At 41.2% G+C, this 8,975-nt stretch overlaps 1 protein-coding gene across 6 annotated transcripts in view; it reads left to right on the top strand.

The window, feature by feature from the left end:
- Positions 1-8,975, top strand: part of DCLK2 (doublecortin-like kinase 2) — a 186,562-nt gene that overhangs the window by 751 nt on the left and 176,836 nt on the right. The window lies entirely within an intron of this gene.

Here is an 8,975-nt window from a genome sequence, read left to right as displayed (position 1 = left end):
ATTAAAAAAAAAAGTGAGAAATTCTGACGGGGCTTTGTGACATCTCTCAAGATGGGTGAACTTATGTTTGATATTTGCTCTTATGAAGTGTTCCATCATTGTGCAAGTGGCTCTCCCGTGAGGATCTGGGTAACCCTCTAGCTCGTAAGCTGTCTGTCCATCTCTCTGTGTGGAGCTCAGTACTGGCATCTGTGGTGTTTCAGCTTTCAGGACCCTGTTGTAGTGGGTCTGCTCAGAAGCTGTGTTTGTGAGACACTCTAGGTTGCCTTTCCTGATGTGCTTTGCAGCAGAAGTTCCCTGAGGTCAGGAGAGGTGATTGGACACTATGGTTCTCAACCTTGGTTGCATCTTGGATCACTGGGAACTTGAAGAAGTAAGGGTGCCTGGGCCCCCTTCCCAGGTATTTGGATGTAAATTGGTTTGGGGTGTGGTCTGACCATCTGGAGTTTTAAAAGCTTCTTAGTTGATCTGAATGTGCTACTGAGGTTAAGAAGGGCTGTGATAAGGGTTTTCCACGATTGATTGGTAATGAGGTGCTTCAGGGTTAATCTCTCCTAGTGAGGGAGATAGAGGCCACAGAGTCAGCAATTGAGGCCTGTTATAGATTAGGCCTAGAATGTCAACCATGCTGGACTTAAGACTGCTTGGCCTTATGTTGGGTCATCCTTGAATTCCTGCAGTATTTAGGCTTCTTTCCCTTCACGGAGAGAAATCATTACTAGTAGTTAAGAACCTATATCCAGAATGAAACAGGACCCATAAAGTTCAGAACCCAAGTATGTGCTGACTGTGTTTATATACAGCCTGCTCTCATGCACCGTTTTATAATTTATTTTTTTTTAGATTTTTGGCTGTGCTCTGCGGCATGTGGGATCTTAGTTCCCAGACCAGGAATCGAACCCACACCCCCTGCAAGAAGTGAAAAATCTTAAACAGACCTCCAGGGAAAGCCCCTCACGCATCTTAATGCAAATGGCACATACTGCTCTGGTAGTCATCCCTATATTGGCTTGGCAGGAGAAGGAAACTGAACTTGAAGCCAGCTATTTTTCTTATAGTAACTTATCATGTTGTTATGCTCTGAAGGCATTATGTCCTTTTTATGCATGGGGAAACTTAAGCAACACGCCTTGTTATACAGGACATGCGGTATATGTCCGTTCACCTGCAATTCACTTTTTAAAATTTTTATTGGAGGATAATTGCTTTACAATATTGTGGTGGTTTCTGCCATACATCAACATCAGTCAACCACAAGTATACATGTGTCCCCTCCCTTTTGAACCTCCCTCCTATCTTCCACCCCATCCCACCCCTCTAGGTTGTCAGAGAGCACTGGGTTGAGTTTAATAAACAGATGTAGCCACACTGTGGAGTCCTTAAAGTGGTCGGGTTTCTGTTTACTCACTATTACGGAAAGTTTTCCCTGCCCTAGGCTAGATGAGGACTCAGCCAAAACTACGTTGTCTTTTCTCTCTGTGTGTGTATGTGTGTGTGTTTGTGACTTCACAAATTCTCCTGCACATTTGAGTGTTTTGGTTTTAAAGGCTACCTGAGGTGATGACAACCAGCAGAGTATTAGAATGAAGATACATTGTTAAAAGGGTTTTATTGCTTTATCCTGTTGCAAACTTAAAAGTAACATTTGCCTAGATACTTCAAAACTGAGTAACAAATTTTCTGATTGACCCAAGGCTAGGCTAGTGGCCCCATGGAAGGATGGAGGCAATGCCTTTTGCTTAAATGTTCATTCTCACATGCCCTTGGGAAACTGCCCAGTGTGGTCTGAGAAGGGACAGTAGTCTTAGTATCCTTCTCTGAAATAGTCTTAACAGTGTTAGCTGTATGAAATGAATGTAATCCTAAGGTGAATGTCACCCAGGCGGGATGGTCAGCGTTTCCATTGTGCGTGTTAATTGAGAACACAGATCGTGTACAGTTTGTCTTTGCTCTGGTGGGACACGGTCCACTCAGTCTAGTTCTCAAACTATAAACTGAAGGTTGGTAAATATCCCTCTAATCGTTCATTCACTGATTTCTGTAGGAGAAGGAACCATAAGTATATGGAGTCCAAATTACACCACAATATGAAAAGTGATAGAACACAGATATTTGCAACATAACTGTTTCCCTAGTTTAGCCAATTGCCCACTGTTTCAAATGTAATAAAATTATATATATTTAAGTGTAGTAAAATCACTGCAAATGAAAATTTAAGCACTTCTTTCGTCATAGTGGCATTCTCTTTGACAATAGATCTTTGAGTCTTGGATTTCCCACAAAGTGAGTGGACTACACTGTTTCAAGGCAGTTTTTAAGAAAGACCCATCGATGCTTAATACCATTCAGTAAATAGTTTCAACATTTAGTTAAAATTGTGTACTCAAATGTTCAGCTTTATCATGCAGCAGGACTAATGAGCTGTCTGTGAAGTTACTTGCATCAGTATCACCCATGTCGTCAAAATTGACTATTTCATCTTAGTTCATCATTTTTAATAAAGATTTTCTGATAGTGTGTTTTTACACCATTATGTTTAGCTATTCTCTCCTCTGCCTCTTCTATGAAATTTGTAGTTTAGGAGATACTGTTTTTCCTAAAATGTTTTTTTCTAAAATATTTGCTGTGAAGAATAGAAAATGATGACTCAAGATAGCTGGGCATGAATGCTTATTCAGAGCCTCAAGCTCACTGAACTCATGACAAAAGAAATTTGCATGGCCCAGATTTTTTCTTCTGCCCTTGAGAGCCTCTGGAGACTAAAACCTGTTCAGGTGTAGGCTGGTCCTCCTGCACTGCACTGACCAGCAGGCACCTTGAAAGTGAAAGTCACTCAGTCGTGTCCGACTCTTTGCGACCGCATGGACTATACAGTCCAGGGAATTGTCTAGGCCAGAATACTGGAATGGGTAGCCTTTTCCTTCTCCAAGGGATCTTCCCAACCCAGGGATCAAACCCAGGTCTCCCTCATTGTGGGCGGATTCTTTACCAGCTGAGCCACAAGGGAAGCCCAAGAATACTGGAGTGGGTAGCCTATCCCTTCTCCAGCAGATCTTCCCAACCCAGGAATTGAACTAGGGTCTCCTGCATTGCAGGCAGATTCTTTACCAACTAAACTATCAGGGAAGCCCAGCCTAATGGTTTAACTCCCCTTGCTGGATTAATTTCAACGAGTTGGTGCTGTGCATCCCTATAATCCTATTTAGTCCATGTAACTGGATAGAGACCTTCTCTCAAAGGACTGAGTCATAGCAGTCAGTATTGGGAAACACAGGTTGAACCGTCTGAAGCCATGAGCCAGCCAACCGTGTCACAGCTCTGATAAATAACTGAGGATGTCTGGCTTACACTTTCCTAGGTTCTCAGAACTCTTGGTCTCAGTGTTGTTTCTTGAGTGTTCTCTTTTTCAGAGCTTGAGATGTAATTGTTTTGATGTTCCAAAGACAGATGCCCAAGGACGGTGGAAAGAATGCATGACCAAGTTGATGTCCCTAGGTTCTGATGACTGTGGATTTGAAAAAAATTCACCTCCATTCACGGCCTCAGTGTCCTGTAGAATGAAAGGTTGGCAGATCCCCTAAGTTAGATCTCATCTGGTCTAAAATATATACCCTTCCCCTGCCTAAGTGGTTATTTATTGTGTGATGGTCTGGGGTGCCTTCCCTTACTGAGAAACTATCTTCCAAAGAATTGACAAGGGAGCAAATGCCTACACTACAAGGAGTGGGTATGTGGCTCCGATAAATGGTTTGCAAGGAGCCTAAATAGTTGCTGCCTATGTCTGCCTCTTTCATTACAAAGTAATGTGTCACTTTATATCATTTATACCTTTTCCCCCTCAGTCAACAATGAATACACCTCTTCCATTAAGCTGTCTTAAATTAGCTTGAATTAGCTTCAATTTGAGAAAAATTAAGTTCTAAAAGAAATCAAGCATTTGAAACTTCTGAGGTTTTCCTACTGTGCCTACTTTATTGAGTCTCTGGTTATTTAGTCTCTTTGGTTATTCAATCTCCTTGAAGGTGTTGGATCAAAATATAGTGACAGTTACTTTTGAGTAAAAATGAGTCTCCTATAAGAACTTACATTATAGGTTTTATCTCCCTTGAGAGGTGGACTTTTATACTAATAATAGAACCTGAGCTCTTGGAACTTGGTACAGTGAAAGCAACATAAAACCACAAGATACAAGATATTTGTGTGTGTGCGTGCCTGCTCAGTCATGTCCCACTCTGTGACTCCATGAACTGTAGCCCTCCAGGGTCCTCTGACCATGGGATTTCGCAGGTGAGAATACTGGAATGTTGCCAGAGGCTATCCCAACCCAGAGATCAAACCTGCATCTCTTGCATCTCCTGCATTGGCAGGCACATTCTTTACCACTGAGCCACCTGAGAATCCCCTGTAAGATATTTGTACATGGTGAAAAGCAGGGCACATTTATATACAGCAAGTCTGATGACTGGACATAATAGTTAACATTGGATCTTCACTCTGCAAAACCTTTTCTACCTGGGAGACTCCTATCTCCTTCCAAACCCTCTTCAAATATCATCTTTCTGTGAACTCTTCCCACATCTCAGGGTCATTGGTCTCAAAGTGGTGTTGATTGAGAGAATAGTTGTTTTTCAAGGTGTTGGGGGTGCAGTTTTTTCCCTCACGGTGCTCATGTTCTAGAAGGGGCTTCACTGGTGGCTCAGTGATAAAGAATCCACCTGCCAGTTCGGGAGACACGGGTTCCCTCCCTGGTCCAGGAAGATCCCACATGCTGTGCCGGACCAACTGAGCCCATGTGCCAAGAGAAGCCACTGCAATAAATAGCCCAGAAAATGACTTGGCCTCTAAGTCTCTGGATTGTCAAGAGAGAATTCAAACTATGAATTAAGTTTGAATAAGGTTGTTCCTGTATATTTGTGAAAATGTGTGTTTTGGAAAATTGGATTGTATTTCCGATGAATCAGAGATGCCCTGCTGACTCATAATGGTGAAGACAATTGTACTCTTCTGCAGTACTTGCTTCTATAAATCTGATTTTTTTTCTTCATCTCATTTCCTCAAAACAGGGAAACTCAGGTCTGCTATAATGCAGCTGCATAGGAAGCTCTTTCCAGGGGCAAAGGGAAGAGAAATTTTCATTTGAAGCATAAAGAATTCTAGAATGAATTCTAAGATGAAAGGAAATACTTTGGAGAACATTTGTGAGATGAGGTTCTGACACAGTGATACGCTGGTAGTTAAGAGAAGATAACTATTTCATGAGGTTTTAAACTATGGAAATGGATGTTTCTGTGGTCCTGTGATATAAAGTAAAGGGAACTAGAATCCTTGAGCAGTGGTTGTCACACTGCTTTTTTCATCATAGAGAGGCCAGGGAGTTTCTGAACATCCGTACTGCCTGGCTAGGTCTCTGCTTCTCATCCCTACCAGCCTCTGCTCCCAGCACTTCTGTTTTTTCTCTCTTCTGTTGATGAAGTAAACCATTACCCTAAGGATGAGGGATCCTTTTCTTAAGATAGCTACGAAACTATTTTTTAGATGTTTTACCTGCAGTCCTTGTGTGAGATGCAGGTATTGTGTGAGATAATCTGTGTTTTTATTTCACCCTTGTTATCCGCATGGCATATGGCCGCATTGTCTTCCCCATTTTGCAGCTAGGGAGGTTGAAATCAGAGGACAGAGAAATTCTCCCCTCGCACCAGTCAGAAGAGGTGGGCTGGAACCTGGGTTATTCCTCCTTGGCCTTTGAACATCTGAATTCTTTAACTGCTGTGCTCTACCACCTGTGAGATGGGGTCCCTTCTGACCCCTGAAGTTTACATAGGTTGCTGCTGCTACTGCTAGATTGCTTCAGTCACGTCCGACTCTGTGCGACCCCATAGACGGCAGCCTTCCAGGCTCCTCCATCCATGGGATTTTCCAGGCAAGAGTACTGGAGTGGGGTGCCGTTGCCTTCTCCGTTACATAGGTTAGGTGTCAGCAGTCTAGGGCTGTATCACTGGTGCAGCCAGATCCGCTAGTCATTTGTATTTGGAAAAAAAAAAAAAGAGTGCAGTAATTTATCAGTCACTATAGATGTAAAGACAGTTTTAGGATGTTTTGTGTATAGTTCTGAAAATGAACCCTATATTGACCTGTATACCTGCACAGTAAGGTCTGTGCATTCAAATTCTGCAGGGTGCCTTACTTGGCTTCAGCATCCTCATCTGCAAAATGAGGAAGGTTAAGATTGCTAAGAAGTCTTCCTGCTTAAAGTTCAGTGATCTTGAGAAATGTTTCCAGAAGTGGGAAAGAGAAATGATCTGTCTGCCTTCATGTCTCTCTTTAAAAATTGGCCAGGTTTTGTGTTTGAATGTGGTTACCCAGGTTCAGATGGAGTTCTTAGAATCTCCAGGAACCTCTAGGAGGTTCTTCTCCACAGAATGTTCCTAGGAAAGAGGAAATTACAAACCCTTGGGGGATGGGACCATGGTCATCTTGTTCATTCCTTTGTTCTATCAATAAATACTTCTGGCACATGATTTTTTTTAATTTTACCTTTGTGCCATATAGAAGATAATTTTGACAGGTGGGAATAAGTGGGTATTGGTGTTTAAAAAATCTTTCTTAGTTAAGACAACCGGCTGAACAGTTGGCTAGATTTGCAGAGGTGGATTTAGTTCATGTCACTGGCAAATATTCCTTGTCTCTTGTCTCAGTTTTGAAAAAAGATTTTATTCAAGGAAAAAGGATGCGGTATATTTATATGTTAACAACTTATCAATTTCACTAGTGTCTGAGATGCCTGACTTGATTTTTCTATCTGGAAATCTTTCATAATCAAATTCTTATACCTTTATTTTGAATGTGTGTGTTAAATCCCAGGACTATTCTAAGCCCCCTACTATTTTCAGCATCTGCTTTGAGTTAGTTCTCTGACATAACAAAGCCTTAGTTTTGTTCATCTTTTCATATTCTTATTTTAAGCATTGTATTTAGAGGATATATTTCTTATATAGTTTAGATATGATGTGCATTGTACTATAGTTTTAAAATTCTGTGTGTTGGGACTTCCCTGGTAGCTCAGATGGTAAAGAATCTGCCTGCAACGCAGGAGACCCGGGTTCAATCCCTGGGTCAGGAAGATCCCCTAGAGAAGGAAATGACAACCTACTCCAGTATTCTTGCTTGGAGAAGTCCATGGGCAGAGGAGCCTAGTGGGTTACAGTTCATGGGGTTGCAAAGAGTCGGACATGACCGAGCAACTAACTAATGCTTTTCATTCTTTTATTCATTAGAACACGCAGTAATTTCCATTCTAATTCAGGCTATTTCATCCTGTTTGCTATATCTCCTGCAGCCTAAACCATTAGACTGGGCATATTGTAATCTGTCAGAAGCTACTACCTTTGAGACTGAAGGAATGGGGAAATAATGATTTGTGAGATCAACTTTGGTACTTTTGATGATAACATTTACTAACATCTCAACAGAAATAATCTACAGTTGTGACCTACTATGTTTTTTGTTTATGCATTGGTTAAATCACAATCACTAGCAACCAAAATATATCACAATAGAAGCTTTAAAATTCTCATTGATTGTTTCTTCCTTCACTGTATATGTTTTACAAATTTCAGATTACTTTGTTAATTTTTTGTTGTTTAGTCACTGAGTTGCTCTTTACAGCATCGGACTTTGCTTCTATGGCCAGTCACATCCACTATTGCATAGAAACCTGGAATGTTAGGTCCATGAATCAAGGCAAATTGGAAGTGGTCAACAAGGAGATGGCAAGAGTGAACATCGACGTTCTAGAAATCAGTGAACTAAAATGGACTGGAATAGGAGAATTTCACTCAGATGACCATTATATCAACTACTGTGGGCAAGAATCCCTTAGAAGAAATGGAGAAGCCCTCATAGTCAACAAAAGGTCCGAAATGCAGTACTTGGATGCAATCTCAAAAACAACAGAATGATCTCTGTTCGTTTCCGAGGCAAACCATTCAATATCACTCTCAGTATCAGTGTATCAGTATCAATGTCACTATCAATATCAACATCAGTAATCCAGGTCTGTGCCCCAACCAGTAACGCTGAAGAAGCTGAAGTTGAACAGTTCTGTGAAGACGTACAAGACCTTCTAGAACTAACACCCAAAAAAGATGTCCTTTTCGTTATAGGGGACTGGAATGCAAAAGTAGGAAGTCAAGAAACATCTGGAGTAACACGCAAATTTCACCTTAGCGTACAGAATGAAGCAAGGCAAAGGCTAATAGAGTTTTGCCAAGAGAACGCACTGGTCATAGCAAACACCCTCTTCCAACAACACAAGAGAAGATCTACACATGGACATCACTGGGTGGTCAACACCAAAACCAGATTGATAATATTCTTTGCAGCCAAAGATGGAGAAACTCGATACAGTCAGCAAAAACAAGACTGGGGGCTGACTGTGGCTCAGATCATGAACTCCTTATTGCCTAATTCAGACGTAAATTGAAGAAAGTAAGGAAAACCACTAGACCATTCAGGTATGATCTAAATCGAATCCCTTACGATTATACAGTGGAAGTGAGAAATAGATTCAAGGGATTAGATATGATAGAGTGCCTGAAGAACTATGGATGGAGGTTCATGACATTGTACAGGATACAGGGATCAAGACCATCCCCAGGAAAAAGAAATGCAAAAAAAGCAAAATGGCTGTCTGGGGAGGCCTTACAAATAGCTGTGATAAGAAGAGAAGTGAAAAGCAAAGGAGAAAAGGAAAGATATACCCATTTGAATGCAGAATTCCAAAGAATAGCAAGGAGAGATAAGAAAGCCTTCCTCAGTGATCAGTGCAAAGAAATAGAGGAAAACAATAGAATGGGGAAGACTAGAGATCCCTTCAAGAAAATTAGAGATACCAAGGGAACATTTCATGCAAAGATGAGCACAATAAAGGACAGAAATTATATGGACCTAACAGAAGCAGAAGGTATTAAGAAGAG

Source organism: Bison bison, unplaced genomic scaffold, assembly GCF_000754665.1.
Source record: "Bison bison bison isolate TAMUID 2011002044 unplaced genomic scaffold, Bison_UMD1.0 scf7180017864146, whole genome shotgun sequence".
NCBI classification, from domain to species: Eukaryota; Metazoa; Chordata; class Mammalia; order Artiodactyla; family Bovidae; genus Bison; species Bison bison.
The sequence above is the reverse complement of the archived record's forward strand: the minus strand, read 5'-3'. Positions and strand labels throughout refer to the sequence as shown.